The following is a 22,764-nucleotide window of genomic DNA, read 5'->3' on the forward strand; positions in this document are numbered from 1 at the left end:
ATCAAGGTTATCAACAGCCGAGAATGTTGGGGAAACTGTCCCAGCCAACAGGAGCTCAGAAGGGACCTGATGGCTTTGCGTCATGTGGGCTCCTGTCTTGCTTTGGTTGCCGTCCCTTTCTTGCTATTCTCCAGTTCCTTCCTTCCATCTGTGATGCTTGCCTCGTTGTGTCACTGTGTTTTGGGAACCTGTCCTTTGTCTTTATCTTACAGGGGCTCACATCTAGACATTTACTTCAAGTCTCAGAAGAGTTTGGCTTTGACTTGTGAACCATGTCAGGACAGAAAAGATGTGGGGATCCTTGGAGAGGGATTTTATATATTGGGCTTTGGGCGATGGATGTGAAGCTTTGGGGAAGAAAAGTATTACACATGAAGGGGATCGTTTGGGGGTCAAATGGATGAGGGTTAGACATGTGGTACCTAATGCTGATTGTTGGTTTAAGTGCCAGGAAAGTTAGCAAAATACATTTCTAAGTGTTTCTGCAAGGGGGTTTTAGAGAGAACTAATCAAGTTGGAGACCTCTACTACTCTACAGCTACAGAGTCAGTGTGAAATAAAAGGGAGAGAAGAGAAATCCAGTTAGTATAGACATTTCCTCTCTGCTCTGGGCCACAGAGATACAATGTGAGCTACTCTACTCTGCCTCTGCTCTCTGCCACAGTGAACTAAAACCTCTGAGACTTAAGCCCAAACAGCACTATCTCCTTTAAGGTGCTTACACTAGGTATTGTTTCATAGGACAAAAAAATCCAACACTGATATACACCTATTCTTACAGTCATATTCACCCCTACACAGACACACAGGCTCACCCTCACCTTTGCAAATATTCAGGAGTAATAGGTCCCACTGTGTTCACAGAATATGGGTATTGCAGACTAGGAGATAGAGCACAGAACACCTAAGGACAGAGAACATGCTCTCTGTCAGCATGTCCCAGAGGGCATCTCAGAACCCTCACACTAAAGAAGGGAGGATGGCAGGACCTAGGGAGTCTTGGAGTCAGTGGGTGTGTGCCCCTCTCTCAGGAGGCAGAGATAGCATGTGATTGTCCAAGCTGGAGAATGAGGAGCCTGCTGTGCATCACCCAGGCAGGTTTGGGATACCTGTTGGACAGGCACCGTGTGAAGAGGGAACATCAAAGCCATCGGCCTTTCTATTGGATGCCATTGACTTGCACTTAATCTGCTCTGCTCCCCAGCGAGCGCTGAAGGGCCAATTTGCTGTGCAGCCTTCTGTGCATTAGTGTCCATTATGCGGCAATGGGTGTCTATCAGTGTCAATATGTCAGCAAGCAATTAATTCAGCTCACTACTCCTTGCCAGTAATTGCTAATCACTGGACCGTCCTGTGCTTATAATATTAAACGCCATCTTGACCATTTAGTGCCTCAGCTGTGAGCTGAGTGGAAGATAATTATAGAAGGAGTTATATCTGGAATCATATATATTTTAGGACTTATGTTAAGCATGATATAAAGAGTGTTCATATAGTTTCTATAGAAAGATACATGTACTAAGGATCAGCTGTAGGATATATTTGGTAAAAAGAGTTCACAGAAACAGTCAACATCACGTGTCAAGCTTCAAGTTCTTTGTTAAGTTTTCTCCATGCTCAGAAGGAATGATTTATATGAAGTATGGGGGTCATATGGAAAACACAATTGACAAGAGTCATGAGAGAGTAGTAAGGGCCTCGAGGGCTTTGAGCCCATGGCAACTGAAGTCAGAGTGAATGGAGAGGTCTACAAACAGGAAGGCTCCCATGTTCCCAGGTGAGAAGCACCAACTGTATGCACAAGGGATGAATGACTGTTGTCTGGCTTTTGGCCCTAGGGATAGTGGGAAGGGACCTGATGGGATGAATTCAGTGGGCATTGTGTGTTTATGAATGCTGTGCTGTAGCCAGGGACTTCCAGTGTCTGCCCACCAGTATCCCCACACATGAGACAATTAGCACTGGGGTTGTTCTGCACAGTAGTGTTGGTAGGACAGACACTCTGACTTGGGACACAATAGTAGTTACCCTTTACTCAACCATGATGATATTCATACCTGGAAGGACAAGGAAACTGTGAAACAAACGGAAACATTTGAATACCTAGAAGTACATCATGTTTGTGAATGGATACATCTAGGTTTTGCTAAGTCACATTCTATTTGGAAGTGGCTGTTTTCTCCCAGAGCACCTGAGAGTGTAACAGAGCATGATATCCAGGATGGCCTCTCGTGCTGTTATGTTACATACAAGATTACTTCTCATGTGGGTACAACAAGTGCAAGACTGCTTCTAATGCAGGGAACATCCAGGGCTGTTTCCATTCAATTACATGATATGTAGGTAGGACTGCTTCCCATGCAGGTCTATGCAATCCAGGACTGCTCCCCATGTGGGTACATGATATGCAGGGCTTCTTTCCAGGTGGGTTCATGATACCCAGGACTGCTTGTTTTGTAGGTCCAAACAATACGATGTAAAAGAATGACTAGGGAGAGTTACTCCTAGCCAGTGTCTTCTGAATCCTGTGCACCGTTGGCTTGCTCTTTGTGGTATCTGCAGTGGAGATCCCCACTGTGACCTCTGTGATTTCTAGAGTGAGGTATGACATGCCTTCTTCCAACATGCAATTTGTAAAGGCTAATCCACAGAACCACAGCCCCCTGGCAGAAACCTGCCCCATCTCCCACAAGAACAATTAAGAAATATTCCCCTAAACTTTAAAGCAAAGGTGAGGTCTAGCACAGGTGTCACAGCTTCTGAATGTGCTTGCTGTGATGTGGACCTTAAATCTGGGCTGAGGGTGTGTGCTGGTCACAGGGCAGACTCTGACACTCATCAGCAATGGAACTGTGTTGGCTCTTGGGAGTGGCTCCGAGGGTCACAGTTGGGCCTTCAGGGGTACAGAGGTAGGAGAGCCTGGTCTTGAACGGCCAGTATATCTCAGGTGACCTTTTACCCTGGAGTTGTTTAATACCTATGACTGCATTTAACCACTCTGGCCCAGCCTACAAGGGCTTGCGTAGGTGAGGGTATTGCCTGGCTCACATGCTATCTTCCTGGGGCCTCATTCATGATGAGAATTGGGTGTTTCTGAACATGTCATCTTTCAGTGCCTTAGGATTGGGCTTATTTGACATTTTATTAGCAATTCATTATAGCCATCTTTTCAGGGTTAAAAAGAGAATAAAGGCAACATCTAAGTTGAAGGAGTGAGCTAAGAGCCTACCTACAATGCCTTGGCAATTTGCCATTAGTTACCTGAGTGGAATGATAGAATTTCCACAGTGCCAAATTTAGTATGTTTTATTTTAGTGATATATCATCTGACCAGATTTCTGTGTGCAGCCAGTGTCACAAAAGTGTTTTTTTTTTTTTTTTAAATGAGTGTGAATTCATTCACCTGAAGGTGGCTCACGATGACTTTAGGGGTCACAATCCCAAATTTTCAGCTTTAAAATTACCTTTCCTCACCAAGCATGAAACCCAAGCGAGAGGGACAGAAGGGGAACCCCATGAACTCTCTCTCTCTTTCCTCTCGCCAGAACTGCAAGCACGTGGAGGTCAGAGGTCAGTGGTGGAGTGTTTTTTGATTGTTCTCCTCCTTACTTTTTGACACAGGGGACACAGGGTTCCTCACTGGACTTGGAGCACAGTTGTGTAGACTAGTTGGTCAGTATGCTTCAGGGATCTGCCTATCTATTCCATGCCTCCCTTTGCCATCACAGATGTATGCTTCAGTGCCTGTCTATTATGTGTAGGATATTTTACCCACTGAGCCATTTTCATAGCCTTTTGCCTTGGTTTTTGAGACTGGAGTTTTCACTGGCCTGAGATTTTCTGATGGGACTAGGATAGCTGGCCAGTGAGTTCCATGGATCCACTATCCCCATTTCCCCAGTACTAAGATTAAAAGCATGTGTTAGCATGAAATCATGTGTGTGTGTGTATGTGTGTGTATGCATGCATATGTGTGTGAATGTACATGTGTGCATGAGTCTGTGTATGCATGAGTGTATGTATTCTGTATGTATGTGCAATCATACATAAGTCTGTGTGTGTTGCATGCATGCATGTGTGTACAAATGTATATGTGCATGAGTGTGTGTATATTGTGTCTGAGTGTGTGTGAGTGTGTGCATACATGTGTATGAGTATGCATATCTGCACACATGCATGAATGTATATGTGCATGTATCTGTGTGTGTATGAGTGTGTGTGCGTGTGTGCATGTGCTTGTATTTGTGTTTAATGTGGGATCTGGAGATTGATCTCAAGTTCCCATGCTTGCAAGGTAAACACTTTACTCCCTGAGCTCTCTTCTACCCATTCCATTATTGACATACTTGATTAGAACTACACCCCAAGATGAAATTATGCTGTATAGAAACAAACATACAGGAATGAAAGCTATAGTGCTAAATAATCCTTTTTTAATTCTCTGGAAGGGCCAGGTGTCTTTGTCTGGCTAATTTTTGTTGAAACCACTAAAGGAAAAAGAACTTCTTTCAAATGTTAAAAAAGAAAAAAAGAAAAAGAAAAAGCTGAGCTCAAGCCTACATATAAGTCACTATTTCTCAGCAATCTTTAGTAGTATGTACCTTTAGAAAAGCAGATTTATTACATGAGCAGGCGTGTCCCCATGAGTGAGGTATACATGTGACATTTCTGCATTCTGAAAAGTTGCAGTAAGGAATCATTTATATTGCTCTCTCTGGGTGTCCAGCGGTGACTGATGTAAATATTTTATTAGGCAAGCCTGCAGGTCTCTGTGTGTCTCTGAAGATTATATGTCTTATCAAGTTGACCCTTATAATTATGCTGTCTTCTGCAACTGTGGGATCGCTTTAATTTTGCAGCTCTTTGGTAAATATTGAACACAAGTGAGCTACACAACTGGAAGCAAAGATGACTGAGGATAAAAGCCACACGAACAGAGCTGTGCCACATGCAGGTGACAGGTAGAAGCCTTCACGGTACCGGAGGGCCTCATCAGGTCAGACAATAGATGGGTCTCCACACTTTGTGAGCCTCCCTTTGCAGCCGGTTGCTTTAAGTCTTTGGTCTCATCTCTCTTTCAGTTTGCAATGAAACGTTGGTATTGGAATCTTTACCAGCTGAGAAGCCACAGCTCCCAGGAAGGGGAAGGTCCAAGGTTAGGTGGGTGTGCATCTAAACTGCCTCACCCCCATCCTTTCCTACCACCATGTGGCTGCAGTTCCCCACAGCTGGTGGACAGGGCCATCAAAGGGTTTTATATATGGCCTCTCGGTGTGAATGCCAAACTTCTTGCAGGGGGCCAGTGCCAAGTGGAAAAGAGCCCCTTAACCCCCAAGTGTGCACGGGGAGGGGTGTCACAGGTCATAGGGCCTTCATGTGCCCAGTCCTCTCTCTGGGCCTATGCTTCCTTCCCGTCTCTGCTCCCATGGTGCTCATCCCTGCATGAGCCCAGCCTGACGATGCCTCTTTGATGCTCACAGAGGCCACACTATGCCATGCACCACAGGACCATCTTTCTTCATCAGGGGAGGGTCTCTGTGTCACAGCTTTCATTCCCCTACTCTATCCTTTTCACACCAGGGCTAATCAGCTCTCTCACACCCTGAATTTGTACCCCCAACCAGACACCAGAGAGTAGTGTTTGTGAACTGAGCAGAATGGCAGGCAGTGAGCCACACCATCTATGCTAAATTGTACACATGGGGACTTGGGTATGATGGGAAATGATGCTTTTTCTTCCCTATTACCCAAGTCTTTAGCATACATCCTGGCAGCAGCATAGCTGTGACTTTTCAGGCCCAGCTTCCCCTACTTGGTATCAGGTCCCTAAGCACACAGAGGACAGAAGGACTGTCCGCCAATGGCTGCCAAGTTCTTATGTCATCACGACCAAGGATACATCCCTATTTGGCAGCCATGCATCCAGGGCTGTAGAGATTCAAGAACAAGGAAATGAAAATAGGGGAGGGAAACTTCTAGCAATCATGCAAGTCACCCTCATGTTGGATCCATTTAGACCTGCAGACTGGAAAATAATCTCTCTAGAGAGGAAGTACCTAATTGCTATGAACTGGCGGCTTATAGGGAGCTGTATGTCATGTTACATATAAGCACACGATTTTATCCACTTTCATTGCTGCCTCAATTCAAGCTGTATGACCACAGTACTGACACTATGCCATGCTGCAAGGCCTGTGTATCCTTTGAGAGGGTCCTATACTACTCACCATAATTTCTTGAGGTTCAGTCAGAGTTTGTGTATATAGGTGACTTGTTTCTTTGGATTGCTAAGTGGTAGTTATGGCATGGATATATCTCGTTTTGGAGTCCTATGGTATGGAAGTGACCCCACTGTATGGGATGTCTTACTCTGGAAGCCTTCCTACACACAAGGACAAAAGGCCTTTTTCAATCTGAAGTTCTGGTATAGGAAGCTGCCATGAACACCCAGGACCAGATTTCTATGACCCCTGTGTTCCATTGGAATCTATAACCAGGATGTAACTCCTGGGAGACAAGGCAAATCTCTGTTTACAAAGAATGGGAGCTGTCAGGCTGGTCATAAAGAGTTGAGTGGACTCTGCAAGCACATCAACCCATCAATAATGCCAAGGTGGCCACACCCACCTCTCTCCTATCATACCAACCTCCCCCATCATACCCACCTCCCCCCATCATCATATCCACTTTCCCCACCATATACACCTCTCCCACTTCATACTGCCCTCTCCCCCATAGCACTCACTTCTCATCATCCCCACCTGTCTCCACATCATCCCCACCTCTCTCCAATCATACCAGCCTCCTCCCAATCAGGTCCCCCGTTCCACACAGTCTTAGAGGTGATAATTTTTGCCTTTTATCTTTTGTCATTTTTGTCTTCACTGTTCAGCACATGAGGACATCTCATTGTGGCTTCAGTTTGCATTGTTTGATGGCAAATGACGGCATGTGAATTCTTTCCATGTATTTGCTGATGCCCTCTCTCTTTGATGGAACATAGTTATGCTTTTTGCCCATTTTGTAAGTGAATTAATTATGTTGTATTGCTGAGTTTTGAGAGTTCATCATGTGTTTTAAATACATCTTCACTGGCAGGGATATGCTTTGCAAATTATGCAAAGCCAGCTTGTAGTTCTACCCCTTAGCATTCTCTTGATTCCCCTTAACATTGGTGCATTTGCTGGGTATTCCTATGTCCTGAAGATTCTTCTCCTTTTGAATCTGTCTTCAAGGTTATGATGATCCTTGAGTTCATTCTTCTATGAGGTGTGAAGTTTGCACTGGCCTCATGTCCACACTGTGGATGTCCTATCATTCATAATTATTTGTTGAGAAATGATCTCTCCTCTCTAGCCACCTTTGGCTTTTCTCAAGAAGCCCCTGTGCATTGAGTATCCTAGTGTGTGTGTGTCTACTGTGTGTCCATTCTCATTAACCACTCTTTTAATGGCACAAATGTCCATCCATTCCCCAAACCCCAGGCTACCCGGCTCACTGTAGATAGACAGTTCTTCCAACCCCGACGGGCAGTTCTCTATACCTTATTCTGCAGAGCATTTTCATTTGCACACACATTTTAAAGAAAGCCCACCTGTGTTTAATCCCCCCCCTTGCTGGGAAGTAGACGGGTGTCTGTGGGGACATTCGGCATCTTTACTCTGTTACATCTTCTGATCATAGAGCATAGTTGGTCCCTTCTTTTGCCCGCCCCACCCCCCACCCCCACCATGCTGTACTGTTGGCACACGGACTCTGTGCATGCCTGTTTCTCTGCAGCAGCTGCAAAGCTATTGAGTTCCAGAGTCTGACTTCCAATCGCTTGTTGTTAACTTACTCCACATGTTTATCTTGTGTCCCACAATTGCTGGACACCCTTCTCAGCACAGTAGATGTGTAGACTTACTGCATGGAAGATCTTCTCTCCTGAAAATACAGCATCTTGTTCTTCATTCTGGTCTCTGTGCCCTTTGCTGAATGCCTTGGAACTTTCAGCACTTGCCTAGTAAGAGTGAGGGCCATTTTTTTTGTTTATTTTGTTTTTTTTTTTTTTTTTTTTTTTTTTTTTTCCGCTTCCCTCAAACCCAGGAAAGAGGCTTCCATTTTCACCACCAAGCATAAGGTATCTGTGTGACTCTGTGGGTACACTTTATGAGGTATGTGAAGGCCCCCTCCATCTGTAGTTTGCTCAGCATCTTTGACAGAGGTGGGTGTCATTAGATTTGTCACACACTATTCCTGCATCCATCAACATGAAGCTTTCTTCTTTGATCGGCTGATAGGGTGGAAGACACTGAATTATTATTATTATTACTATTATTTAATATTGGCTAAGCTTTGAATGCTTTAACTAAGTCCCACAAGGCTGTGGTGTATTTCTTTTTCTTCCTGTGTGTCTCTGGAGTTGGTGTACTGCGGGTTCTGAGCATTTGGCAGTAAAGGCCTGGGCAGCACTGGGTGCAGCTGTCTCTGTCCCGGGATGATTGGGTACAAATCAGGAGAGCTGGAGAACTGTGGAGAACAGTTGCTATTTCAGTGTTACTCAGATCCTCCAGGGAACCACCTGGGCCTGGAGGATCTTTGAGTGGAGATTTTAAATGACAAGTTCAGTTTTCTAAGGGTGGTAAGATGATTCAATCTGTCATTTTTGAAGAGCAGGAGGCAGGCCCTGAAAGAGCCTCCTGGGAGACAAACAAGCAGAAATGAGACTCACAGTTATTTGGGTTAGAATCACCCCAATGTCCAGGTACCTCACTCATATAACCTCTGTTTATTTGATCAAGTGTGGGGTACAGAAGCGTTTTTAAAATGTATTTTATATGTAAGGAATTTGGCTATTTTTTTAATAAACCTAACCATTTCTAGTTTTTCTTTTAAAAAATTGAACCTCTACAATACAAAAATAGTTCTAGTCTTGGGCTGGAGAGATGGCTCAGCCATTAAACGCTAGGTTCACAACTAAAAATAGTTGTAGTCTTAACATAGTTTTCACGTACACACTTTCTCTGTTTTATCTAGAATGTTTCCAGGCTGAGTGTGGTGGTGCATGCTTATAATTTCAGTTCTTAGGAGGATGAGGCAGGAGGATTACTGGGAGTTTGAGGTCAGCTTGAATTATGAGAGGGAGGTCCTGTCTTCAAAAAAAAAAAAAAAAAAAAAAAAAAAAAAATGAGGGCTGTCAAGATGGCTCAGTGGTGACTTAAAGCCAGTCCCTGGAACCCAGATAGGGTGGGAAGAAAGAACCGTATCACGCCCTCAGTGTCCACGGGCGATCACAGCACTTTCATGTGCACACACACACACATCATGCATATGAACACACGTAATAATAGAGCAATAGCAGAAGTTTGCTTTCAAAGTCATTTTCTTTTCCCCATTTTTTTAAACACAAGAAGCATCTCTGATACAAACAAATGCATGCTGAACATCTCTGCCAAGCTGGCCCCTCCTTGTGTAAAGTTAAGTTTTAAGTCATGTACATCCTAATAAGGAAGGTGTTTGGGCTCCCCCATGTCTGTTTGTGTGGGTATCCATCAGGGAAGGCCTAGCTGCAAATCACCTGCACTCTATAGCAAACATCTCCTCCCATTGATGATGAAAACCATCTAGGAAACAGGACCAGACAGATACTGAGTCTAGCAAGTTAGTCACTGCTGTGTGACCTCAGCAGATTTCTTCTGGGATCCAGATTTCTGATACCAGCCATGCATGTTATTTCAACAGCATATACTTTGTTAAGTCAGGAAGGAGGTGTCCATCAGATCATCAAAGTCCTTGGAACAGTAATTTGTCTTCATAAAATAAACTCTGTAAAATTGGTGTTTCGTCTGCATGTTTGCTTATGCACCACATGTGTGCCCGGGGCCAGTAGAGGCCAGAAGAGGCCACCCAGGTCCCGTGTACTACCCTTTGGATGCTGGGGCTAGAATCTAGGTCCTTTGCAAGAGCAGCTAGTGGAGCTATCTCTCCAGCCCCAATCATTTTTTTTTTTTTTTAATAAATGAACAGCAGACACCCCAAAGAATACTTGGGCTAATCAAACAGGTTGGATCCTGCTTGGAACTCTGAAATGGACACAGAAGATCACAGGGCAGGGCATGAAGGCTCACTGTAGTGCCCAGAGAATACCTTAATCCTACATGATGCCAGCAGAGCAAAAGCCTAAAGCAGAGTTGCTGGTTTTCGCCATCAGATTTGTGCTACAAGAAGTCTTCATATTTAGAAGCGTGCTATTGTCAGCAAACAGAATGCTCCTGGGGGTGTGTCTGTGCTGTGGGGAAGATGCAGCCTTAATCACTGTGTCCCACCGCACAGCCCATTTGCCTGAAAGCAGTCTATGCATAGTGATTCAGAGTCTACAGGCAATACCTCTCTGGACTGCTATTTATTTTACCTTCAGAATGCACGAGACACACCAATCTTTTTATTTCTTGGAGGATGAACAATCGCAGCATTAAGAGACATTTAAATAACGCTTAATTTTTGAGGCAAGAGAATTAGACAAATGGATGTGTTCAGCTTTGGCTTTGGATCGGGTTTCTGTTTTTTAAGCTTAATGTGTGGTATTAGCCTATTAAGTGGCTTTCTTTTATTTGATAGACTCACTATCCCCATTAGATGTCATTTTTTTCCCACTGGTATTTTATATTATTTGTCTGTTAGCTCTTCTTATGTTAAACTACAGGGGCTGCGGGGGAAATAATTAGATTTATGGCTTTGTACTTTTAGTTTTCAATTTAAAGGTCTATTCAAAAATAACTCACAATATGATACATACAGGGCCATTTCCTACTCAGCTTAGCTTATAAAAAATGAAATATCTCCTTCAGCTGTTTTTCTGGAGATGAGGAAAGATACCCAAACCCCTGCTTGGAAGAGCATAGCCAGGGCTTGGGAATGGCAGCAGACCCTGACAGCACAGAGAGGACCCGGTTCACTGGTGTTTGTTTCATCATGCTCGTCCCAGTTGGAGGAAGACATAGCCTTGGATGTTACCTGAGCGGTTTGGGTCAGAGCCTGTGCCCTGGCAATCCTAACAAGCTAGGTTCAGTCACATGTTCTCAACAGTCGTTTAAAGAAATTATCAGTGATGAGAAGAAAAAGGAGATTTATTCAACATAGCCATATCGGGAATGAGAACAAATAATGAGGTTCAAAGACCACTACCACCCCCAATTCCATTTTCAGAGTCTCAATATGAGGTTTAAGTTTAAAGATGAAGCAGGAGATGGGGATAACCTGGTCAAGGTGCCATCCTGCCCACTATTGACCTTCAGTGCCTGGAGTCTCTTCTCTCCAGCAAGGTGTTCTGACGTGTCCTCGGAAGTGTGTATAGTCTTGCACCAGGCTTCAGCCTTTCCCTTTCCTGGGGAAGTTCTATTTCCTTGGGGACAATTGACTGGTAGCCAGGTATAGGGGTTCAAGTGTTTCTCTTTAGAATATCTTCATCACTGACAGGTACCAGGACAGTTGCATATGGATGGTAGTCCTGGGCTCCCCAGGGAATGCTGCTCTTACAGTGGCTCACCAGCAAGAGCCCGTGGGGACCTGCCTTACAGCAAGTGAGGTGTCTGGCATACTCTGAGTTCAAACATAGGTCTGACCCTGAGGACTGTGGTAGAAGAGGCTGTTCCCCGAGCACATGCAGCGTTGAATATCAGCTCACCCTGACCATCCTTTACTGGGAATAGAGACAGAGAAGGCCAAGGCACCCTCGGGCATCTCTGGACTTCTGACCTGGTCTCCTGTGGTAGGTGTCTATCCTGGTGGGGACAGTGAGTTCGTCAGCTCCAGTGTTGTTTGTCTGGTGGTACTCCTCTGCTTGTGGAGATGCTAATTGCAGAGTTCACTCCAGACAACATGCTGAGTATTAGCATATCCTTCTGGGTACACCTGGGTCGGGGACTGAATTAGTATATCAGATCCAGAACTTCCTATCTATGTCAACCTGAGTTTTTCCTTCAGTGTCTCTGATTCTTTATTTGCAAAACACACATGAACCCCTGCCTTGACATTTGTTAGGAGCCTTCTCTAATTTTATCAGTGAGCTGTGGGAACCTTAACCCTGTGTCTGGTTGAGACTCTTGTATGTTTTCTCAGCTCTGTAGCATGGGACAGTCTGACCCATGAGTCTATCTCGTGGAGGTTAAAACTAAAGTGGGATAATGCCCTTGCCCCCAGCACTTCAGGGATTCCATGAAACATGAGCAGACACACCCAAAGTATCTGTCTTACCCTTCCCTACAGCACATGGGCTCAGAAGCCACCCCTCATCTTCTCTGTCCCTGTGCTTTAGTGGCATATAAAATCTTCTACCCATTACCATATTTGTCACTTGGACTTCAGATACCTGCACATGCACCCTGCCAAGCAGCTTTCATCTTCAGCATCCCAAGTGCTTACAACCTGGTAAAAAGATAACTCCCTGGATACTAATCCTTTCTTACAGCAGGGCTCTGCAGGGAGAGGAGATCAGCTATATTATCAGTGCCTAACACCTCTGTCCCATTCAGGGGATCCCTTTCACAGCCTCTCCTACGGGAAGGAGATAAGACCAGCAGTCCTGTCACACCTGTGTGTGTTACTCAGGCCTTTAAAGATAAACACTGTAATGGTGAGTCAGATATTAGGCAATTATAAAACTTTAGAGGTGGAGCATTTTATTCCTCTTCCTCCCTCCCTCCCTCCCTCCCTCCCTCCCTCCCTCCCTCCCTCTCTCTCTCTCTCTCTCTCTCTCTCTCTCTCTCTCTCTCTCTCTCTCTGTGTGTGTGTGTGTCCTCAGCGATGGATTCCATGAGAATCAGGAACCTTGACACAGAAAGAGCCCATTTCCATTTCCTTCTATGCCACAGAGATATGCTCTGGGAACCCTCTGCCTCTGCCTTGCTATATTTCTCCAAGTAGATTGTGCAGGTTCTCTGGTGGGTGTAATGAGGAGATGGGCATTTCAGTGGCACCTTGCTTATGGTAGGGGGAGCCACAGCACTGTTCCACTGTGTATGCATATCAGAGATCTGGGGCCCTTTGTGTGTCCAGGTGGTGCCTCTCTCAGCCTGAGGTTGATGCATGGGTATCTTGGGGATCTGTGCATGTCCTCGGAACACAATTCTATCCCAAGGTCACAAGAATTTCTAAGAAGGAACAAAGTGCCTGCAATTATGCTTGCTGGAGAATGTTGGGGGAAACCTTCATCATGTCTTCATCAAGTCCTTATGTGTGGGAGGTGCCACTTGCCAGTATGTGAATAGGAAGACAGTTACTACTGCCCCCAGAGTTCAAATGGGAATCACAGGGCACCCCAGCCAGCAACCTTGACTGAGCGCACACTACTTGGCTGTGCACAGGGTGGGAACCTACTCAAGGACAGGGTAGAGCTCCTGACATGTGAAGTTTGTGATTTGGGGATTTCTCTTTAGTGACCTTTGTCTATGGGTCATCCTTTGACAGGAAAGGGTGAGAAGGGTACATCTCAGAAATAGAAGGGTCTGAGTCCCCAGCATTGACATTGGCAGGGACCCAGCAGGCCTTCGGTCAGGTAGTTGAGCTACACAGTTATAAGACAATGAGACAAGGGAGAGGGGAGTAAAGGGAAGAAGGACAAAATCCCTGGGGACTGGGCCTGGAGAAGCAAGAAGGTCCGATGTGGAAGAGAGAGGAAGCTACCGCAAGATAACAAGGGAGCAAGGGGACAGAAGATAAGCCCTGAGCCCAGAGCTCTCAGCACTCCCCTTTCAGGAGACCTCAGCAGCTCAGTGTCTCATGGAGTCTTGAGACTCCACATGTTTCCTCCTGGCTTCCCAGCAGAGAGCTATTTCCCACTGTTCACATGATAAGCAGATATCAGAAGATGTGATGGAGTGAGTGATGGAGACTTGACTTGGGGCCACATCTGCTGTCACACTGTACTGGCTTGGCCTGTGCCAGGGATAATGGGCATTGTGGTATCTGCAATTCACACAGTCTCTGTCATAGCTACTTTGTGCTTGTAATGCCAAAGTAACCACATACCCCAGTATGAAATAAGTGGCTATGGTTGAGTACCAATAAAACTTTATCCATGAAACAGTGGTTCAGACTATCAATAAAGATGCATTTATAAAATAAACAGTGGACTGGACTTGTCTGAGAGTCCTAGATTACTGAAGGGTAATTTACATTAAAGAAGGCAGATCCATAAGGGAAGGATGAACACACAGTATGGCAGGGACCAAGAAAATAAAGCTGATGGGCACCAGTGGGTTATGATGGTGGCAGTTGGTGTGGTAGCTATTCTACTTTGCTTCTGTTGCTATGATAAAACACTGACCAAAAGCAGCTTGGGGAGGAGGTCATTTCATCTTACACACCATATTTCATCTTACATACCCAGGGAAGCTGGGACTTAAGAAGAAGCTGAAGCAGAAACTATAGAGGGATGCTACTTATTAGGTTTCTCTCTGATTCACTCACAGGCTACTTAGCTAGCTTTCATATCTGATTCAAGCTACCTTTCTAGGAGTAGCGATGCCCATAGTGGGTTGGTGATGGGGTATGTCCTTCTATAAATATGTTTCTCTTATTGGTTGATGAGTAAAAAACACTGATTGGCCGGTAGAGGCAGGAAGATGGGTGGGGCTAGGAGATGAGGAGAAGACTGGGGAGAAGAAGGCAGAGAGTAGCCGCAAGAGAGATGGCATGTAGAGACTGGCAAGATAGGGCACGCCAGGTGTTCTCTGGTAAGATAAGGCTGTGTGGAAATACATAGATTAGTAGTTATGGGTTAATAATTAAGACAGAGCTAGCCAGCAAGAAGCCCTAGCCATCCGCCAACAGTTTAATAATTAATATAGCATCTGTGTGTTTATTTGGGGCTGAAGAGTGGCAGACATGGTGAGACAGAAACTTTCGTCAACAGGTTGGGACCCAACAGGTTGGGTCAATCAGCAGTGAAGACAGTCTCAAATGGACATAGCCACAGGTGAATATGATTTAAGCAATTCCTCAACTGAGGCTCCTTCCTCCCAGATGACTCTGGGTTCTGTGAAGTCAGCAATGGAAACCACTCAGCTTAATTTTAGAACAATTTATCTTTCCAAACAGTGCTTTGCATACTTGAAAATTATAAGTTTAGTGTCTTGTTGTCCTGGTTTGAGCACCTCTTTTTACCAGCCCTGGTGCTGCCTCCCTCTTTCCCCAGTCCCCAATGTAAGGGTTCAGGCATTACGCTGGCCTGCCCCTGTCACCCGGCAGAATGCACTCAGGCAGTTCTCTGGTCAGCCCAGGGTTCTATGAATACTATTCTGCAGGCAGGTTTAAAGGACACCTTTAAAAGTCAGACCCCTGCCCACTTACTCTCTCTTTTGCTCTGTCTCTCTCCTGCTTTCTGTTGGCCACCAGCTACCCCCCCCTCCTTCTCTCCCCTCTCTCTCCCCTCTCTCCTCTTCTGTTCCCAGTGCCTCTATGTCTCTTCCCTTCTTCCTCACTCCCTTTTCTAAATAAACTCCTCATTTAAGCTCTATCTGCCTGGTGTGTTATTTCCTCGCTCGGTCACCCTCACCTGCTATGCTCTCCCACTGGTCCCTTACCTTGGGACCCCACTCACTGGGACCCCACTCACTGGGACCCCACTCACTTGGGACCCCACTCACTTGGGACCCCACTCACTGGGACCCCACTCACTTGAGACCCTCACCAGGACCACTCATCCCCACCCCCTCTCCAGCTTTTATTCTTATAACTGTTACTAAAGAACAGCACACAGGACAGTTCAGGGTTCTGAGGTTTTTATCTCCAGCCTGAGCTTTCTTGGTGTTTCTCTTTTCAATATCTTTTTGTGTGTTTTCTGTTTATCTGAAGCCATCATTTTGTCAGAATTCTTTTTGTTCTTCTGTTGACAGCAAAACACAAGGAGATGGAGTATTAGAATGAACTTGAGCTTGTGGGTTTGAATCTTTATATGCATTAACAGTTCAAAGACAAGCCATGTTTCTGTCCAATGAGGAGGCTGTTCAAGGACACGGCTGCTGATGCCACCCGGAGACTTGTTTTTAGCCAGCAAAGAGCCCTCTAAACACATTACTGTCTTTTGCATTGCCCTTCCCTGTCTGCGCCACACTTGGTGCAGCTCACCTCTGCATCTGCAGCGCTAAGAAAAATGTCTCTTCTCTTTTAAGTGTCTCTTTTGAGCTTCTCTCCTAATTGTTTCACCTCTGCTCAGCAGCTATAGAGAAGACGTCTCCTTGTTCACCATTAAAGCACATCACTTGGATTGTAGGGTATTAGTGTTGTTAGAGGCGAGGGGCCACTGGCTCTCTCCGTACCTTCTTAAGCTTTCAAGAATACCCAGAAGGCCCCAGGGCATCCTCAGGGGCCGCCTTGTTGCAACCCAAAGGCCTGAAGCCTCTCGTTGCTCTTCAAATGCAAATACAGAGGCGGAGCAGTTACCATAAAGGCTGGGGCAAGGCTAGTTCCCCAAACAGGGCCTTCACAAAGGACCCCTGGCTGCCAGTCCCCTCTCTCTTCTGGTTCCACCGGTTGGCCTAAGCTGTGTGGAGCTGGTGGTAGCCCCTTGAGGATTAGAAAACATTCATTTAAAATGCCCACCCAGGAGACTGGACATGCAATGGTTCAGCTAATAGCCGGAGTTCCATCTCCAGAACCTACTTGGTGGAAGAAGAGAACCAAGTCCCACAAGTTGCCTTCCTGTACACACAAACAGGTGTACATGTGAGGATCGTATGAATGCCTCTCTGGGCATGGCTGCCAACATATATATATATATATGTGTGTGTGTGTGTGTGTGTGTGTGTGTGTATACACACATATGTTTATATATGTACGTATATGTATGTATATACGTATATGTATATACATATATATATATATATATATATCATACTGACTGCAATTTCCTTTTTCCCTCCCCTCCCATTACTCTTCCTTTTTTCCATCTACCCCCTTCCCCATCCACTCATCTTCTGTCTCCATTCAGAAAGGGCAAGTCTTCCATGGGCTTGAACAAATCATGGCACCTCAAGTTGAGGCAGTATTGATCTCCCCTGTATCACCGCTGAACAAGGTAATCCAGCATGGGTGACAGGTTCCCAAAAGCCAGCTAAGTGCCAGGGACAGGTCCTGATTTCAATGCTAGGAGCCCCACAAACAGACCAAAATACACAACTGCCACATACATACAAGGTCCCTAACTGTTGGTCAAGAGTCCATGAGCTCCCACGAGCTCAGGTCAGCTGTCCCAGTGGGTTCCCCTATCATGACACCTCTGACTTGTACAATCCTTCCTGTCTTTTTTGCAGCAAGACTCCCAGAGCTCAGCTCAGTGCTTGGCTGTGGATCTCTGCATCTGCTTCCATCAGTTACTGGATAGAGAATCTCTGATGACAATTAGGGTAGTTAACAATCTGACTACAAGAAGAGTGATATTTCACAATTTGTAAAATTCCTATGAAACTCAAACTTCAATGTCCCTAAATAACAGTTGATTTGTTGTAGCCACACCTAAGGTTTCATATTCTTTATAGTTCTTTCCAGGATACAGTGACAGAGCCCACTAACATGACTGTCAAAATAACCTCATTACACCAATAATGCTGTAGTTACTCTCTCCGAGGTTTTTCTTTTATTGTCTTACTTACCTATGGCCAGCTGCAGTCTTAGAATATGAAATAGAGAACCTTGGAAATAAATAAGCCATATGTATTCTAAGTTATCGTGGTGAAGTCTCCAGTAGTCTCTATCCTGTTTGGGCACGAGTATCCCATCTCTCATTGTGTCCACACTGTATATGCTACCACCCTTTAGTTGCTTAGTAACTACCCCTGGTCTCAGATTGACTCTACTGGCACCACACTGCTTTTAGGTTCAAGTGACCCACATACTATGGAATAATGAACACAAAATGTAAAGAAAATGATGCTGGACATTTTATTACAGTATACAGTATGTATAGTATCATAGCTGTTTAAAACTTATCATTAGTTGTTCTTAACAATTCGTAAGTGTGTGTGTGTGTGTGTGTGTGTGTGTGTGTGTGTGAAGGAGAGCACTAGTGTGTATAGAATGTGTCACCATCTCTGCTTTAGGTGTCCTGTGGAGATTTGGCAATGCCCTTTCATGGTTTGGAGGGGACATCAGAGGAGAACTGAGAGGCCTGGAAAGCATGCTTTGTGAGGATGAGTTTTCCGGTTGCTAGATGTCCTTCTCTTGCTCCTCATGTGTTGTGGGTTGGTGCTGGTTCTGGTACACTGTGAGGCACTTCTGTGGGATTTAGTGAGCTCTGGACCTGCAATGTGGGTGACTTCAACATGTCACAAAGACATAAATGCCAATGAGTAAGTCAAAGTGCACAATGGTGACTGCTTGACATGAAAGACCCAGGCACAGCAGGAGAGCCAACCCCTCCACATCACCTCCCCCAAGACAAGGCATCACATTAAAGATTAAGGACCCTGCTTTGCGCCTGCCTTGTGGCCACAGGGCCAGGCAGAAGGTCAGAAACAGGTTGAATGCCTCAGCCTCTCCCTCCTGATACCTCTTTGTTAAAGGCTCCTGGGAACCTGGCCTCCATTGTACAGGCAGCTGCTTCCAGTTGGAGGCCCAGGGGCTAATGTTCAAGCCCGTGAACGTTTGTCTTCCCACCACTCAGCGTGAAAACGTTCTGGAATTTATATGCTCTGTGGATTATGCATAAGAGTTGATCAAGTCAGTTGTAACAGGTCTCTGAGATCAGAGCATCCTCGTGGGGCATAGGTCGTGGTTAGCCTCTTCCGTCCTTACTCCAAGCCCAGGCTTTCCGGTTGGCCGACTTGGCAGTAATTGAATCTGGAGGTTGAGTCCCTTTTCTTTAAGAATTGCCAGTGGAGCCCTGTAATCCTCTCTGGTTCCTCGGTGAATCGGGACTTCAGTTTATTGACATGTAATTAGATCTATGTGTCACTGTGTCAATGCCAGTGTAAACATCACAGGGTGAGTAGCTGATCCTTACAAGATCATCCCCCCTAATCTCCAGGGATGCCTGTTAACATAGCCCAGGGGCCTTGGCTTCTCTCTGGATACCTGAGCCCAGCCCAGGAGCTGTGTAGTGACAGAAATCAAGGGCTTCTAGTTTCCTCCCTCCTATAACACTCCTCATCCTCGGCAAGCTCCAGCAACAGCAAGGGAGGAAGAGAAGGGAGCCTTCAGAATCCAGCATCTTGTTTCTTCTCTCTGTTGTTCCTTGAAGGAAGCAGGTGCAGCACAAAGGCTGGAGTTTGCTAGTGCCTAAGATGCCCAGGACCAGAGGACCTCTGAGTTTCCTCACACTAGTTAACAAGAATTGCTTTCTGGAACATTCCCTTCTTGCATACTTTTCCATGCTGAGATAGGGTCTTTGCGGCACGTGTTGATCTGTGACACTGTCAAAGACTGGCAAGAATATGCTAGGCAGGCGAAGTTAGAAGGTCCACAGACAGGCTGGGCATTGGTGGCACACGCCTTTAACCCCAGCACTTAGGAGGCAGAGGCAGCTGGATCTCTGTGAATTTAAGGCCAGCCTCGTCTGCAGAGCAAATTCAAGAGAAACCCTGTTTCTAAAAAAAAAAAAAAAACCACAAAACAGAAAAATAAAGAATCATTGCTGCTGTTGTTAGCTGTATGTGACTGAGTGCTGGACACTGCACTGACCTGTCATTGAGGCCATCACCTCAGTGATGCCCAATGTTTCTGTGAAGTCAGTGCCCCTTCATGCCCACCACACAATTGGTATAGCTGCAGCTCTGAGAAGTTCATGTTCTTGCACACAACTCAGACCCCAGAGGAGTGGACATCTGCTGGATCAAATGGGCTAGGTCCCTAATCACTGTGTCAAATTGGTCACAGAGGGCTTCTTCTGTGTCCTGGAGACATCTTCCAGTCATGGCCAGCCAGCTCAGGGTGAAGTTGGATGGATAGACCCCAAGCAAGAACACTCACCTCCTCAACCTTGGCCCTGGGTGGTTCATTGATGGTGGACCTCAGCCCCTTGTTGGTTGACTATAGTTTATCCTGATGTCCATGTGGTTAGCCATACTGTGGACCCCGGCTATCAGGAGATTCTCCATAGGGAGCAGAGTCAAGGCTGTTACGGCAGCACTAGGGAGCAGAAGAGGCTCTGGCTTTCCCTCCTCCATGGTGTGCCCTCTCTTTGAGTCTTGTGGGTGTGGAGGAGCCTGTCCCTAGCAGTGAGGAACTCTAAATTCCCAGAGGAGTTCTACCAATGCCCATAGGCTCGGATCTGTGTGTCAGTTCTTTTTCTGAAGCAAATCATGCAGACCTCTCTCTCTCTCTCTCTCTCTCTCTCTCTCTCTCTCTCTCTCTCTCTCTTTAAACTGAGGTTCTTTTCATCTGATTTCTATCGCCTATGTGTGTTGCCATCTTGAGGAGGCATGTCCTGTAGTGAGTGGCAGTCTTCTGTGACCTGTTCTAGGTGGGCATTGGAACTCTGAGAGTGGCCTTGGTCAGCAGAGCCTATGTAAACCCTGGAATGACCAGAGCCACCAGCGATAACCTGAGGCTGGCTGGGAGGAGGCCCCTTTTCCATGGGTGCTTCAGTCTCTCTGGCTACAAATAGCACAGCCTCTTGTCTGTGAGTCCCCTACCAGGAGGGGAGCCACCAAGGCATCTGACTCAATTCTGAGAGGCCTTTGAAGGTGACAGGCTGACTGTAAAATGTCACGCCAATCAATAAGGAATGCTGCACTGGGCAGAGGGGACAAATGGCATCTCTTATCTTCTTCACTGTGGAGACACATTGTGTCTCCACTTTATTTTGGGTAATTAAAGGTGTGTGTGTGTATGTGTGTGTGTGTGTGCGCGCACGTGCGTGCACGCATGCGTGTGCGAGTGTGCACGTGCGTGTGCTTGCTGGGGTGGGGGGATGATCACATACAGGAAACACCGAAGCTAGCATAAAACAGCATCCCATGAAAAGTGCCTCTGGTCCCTAGCAGATACTCCCAGCTTCCTCTTCCCAGACATAGTCTTTAAGCCTGTAGGCATATGTTCTCATGTGCATCTTTGTGGCCTGTACTTGTCTAGCTGTTGTTATGACAAGGAGACCTGATGTTGCATGGTCCAGATCTGACTTTCCTCACATGGCCCAGGATCTGCTCACATCATAGCATGGGTCAGAACTCCATTACTGCCTGTGGCTAGATAAGCAGTGCAAACAAAGGACAAAAGTGGCCAGCAAAAGGGCCGAGTGTGCCACGGTGACACTGAGTAGTTAACCTGGCCATGGCTGCAGTGCTTCTGCAGCAGATGTAACCTGCTAATGTTCCCCAACAGATGCAGCCTGCAGTCTCCAACCATGTATTCTTTACCACACAACACACAGGAGACACACATGCTCCCAGATTCACAAGAGCTAAAAGACAAGGCTTCCAGAAGCCTGCCTGGACAGACATGTATGTTGAAGCCACATGGTAGAATGTTACCCAGCCACATGGAATTCTGATCCACATTCCTTTTGCCACGTTGTCAAAGGACAACAGTGGACTGTTCCATTTATGACAAGTGTCTCAGTAGGTGATCTTTCAGGCTGGAGAAGCAGGTTGTGCAGCCTGGGGTATTGGGGGAGCACATGATGGGTATGGCGCCGTCTTCTGGGTGATGAATGTCTTGGAGATGGGAGTTCCGGTTCAACTGAGTCAAACTTGGTATATGGGTGTTCTGTGAATTTCACTCCAACTAGGGTGTTTATGTGTGTATATCTGTATATGTATATGTGGGGTGTTTGTATGGTATGTGTATATATATGTGTATAGGTATGTGTGTATATGGTATATGTGAATGTGTGTAGGTGTGTGGTATGTGTATAGGTATGCGTGTGTGTGTGTGTGTGTGTGTGTGTGTGTGTGTGTGTGTATAGGCATGTATGTGTGCCTGTGTATTTATGTAGGCATGTATATGTGTGTGTATGGTTGCAAATCCAGCAAGATATCAGGCAGATGCTGTGCTGTTACTCTCCCACTTTGTCACAGAGGTGGGTGGGGAGCAGGTTTCACTTCTGTTCTCGCTGATTGGGTCTCTACTGCCGTGCAGCGTTTGGTTTCAGGTGGGTGTGGCGCTGATTTTTTCTTGGCATGATCTTGATTCAGAACAGCACTAGGCTCTGTTTGGCATGTAGTTTTGGCATGAGAAAGGAACTATATTTATCTTTGGGGGTGAGTGATTTTGCGTTATGTGTTGACAATTTACTTAAGAGAAAAGGGACTCTACAGACACGGCCACACTTAAGAAAGATGGAGTGTGTGCTGAATCTACTTTGTTCTCATAAGCTGAGATCACAGTATGACTGTCCTGGGCCCATTCCTTCAGCCTCAAACACTTAAGGAAAGCAGGGTGCCTCTCGGGAAACTTCTCTGAGCCTTCTCTGGAGAGACATGGCAGCTATCACAGGTTTGTGTGAGGAGTCCCCATGCCATGTTTTCCTTGAACAGCCTCCTGTGTCTCCTTAAGTACCCTCTTCCCAGCCTGGAACCAGACACAACCCATCACCAGACATCTGCCTGCTATCAGGCTACTTACCTTTCACAGCACTGGTCCAGGGACTTGTCAGTATGGCAGAGACAAGAAAGTTATATAGCAGGAAGGTTTTGTGAGCCCTGGAGAGCTGTCAACACCAGCATGAGTAGCATAGCTAGACTCAATCTCAAAGCAAAACAAAAAATAAAATAGTAAGAATGGTTTTTAAAAGTGAAAAAGTAGGCTTTGCTTCAGGGTGTCTCTGTGTTGGATTTAGAAGAGGTAAGG

The sequence above is a fragment of the Phodopus roborovskii genome, unplaced genomic scaffold, assembly GCF_943737965.1.
Source record: "Phodopus roborovskii unplaced genomic scaffold, PHOROB, whole genome shotgun sequence".
Taxonomy (NCBI): Eukaryota; Metazoa; Chordata; class Mammalia; order Rodentia; family Cricetidae; genus Phodopus; species Phodopus roborovskii.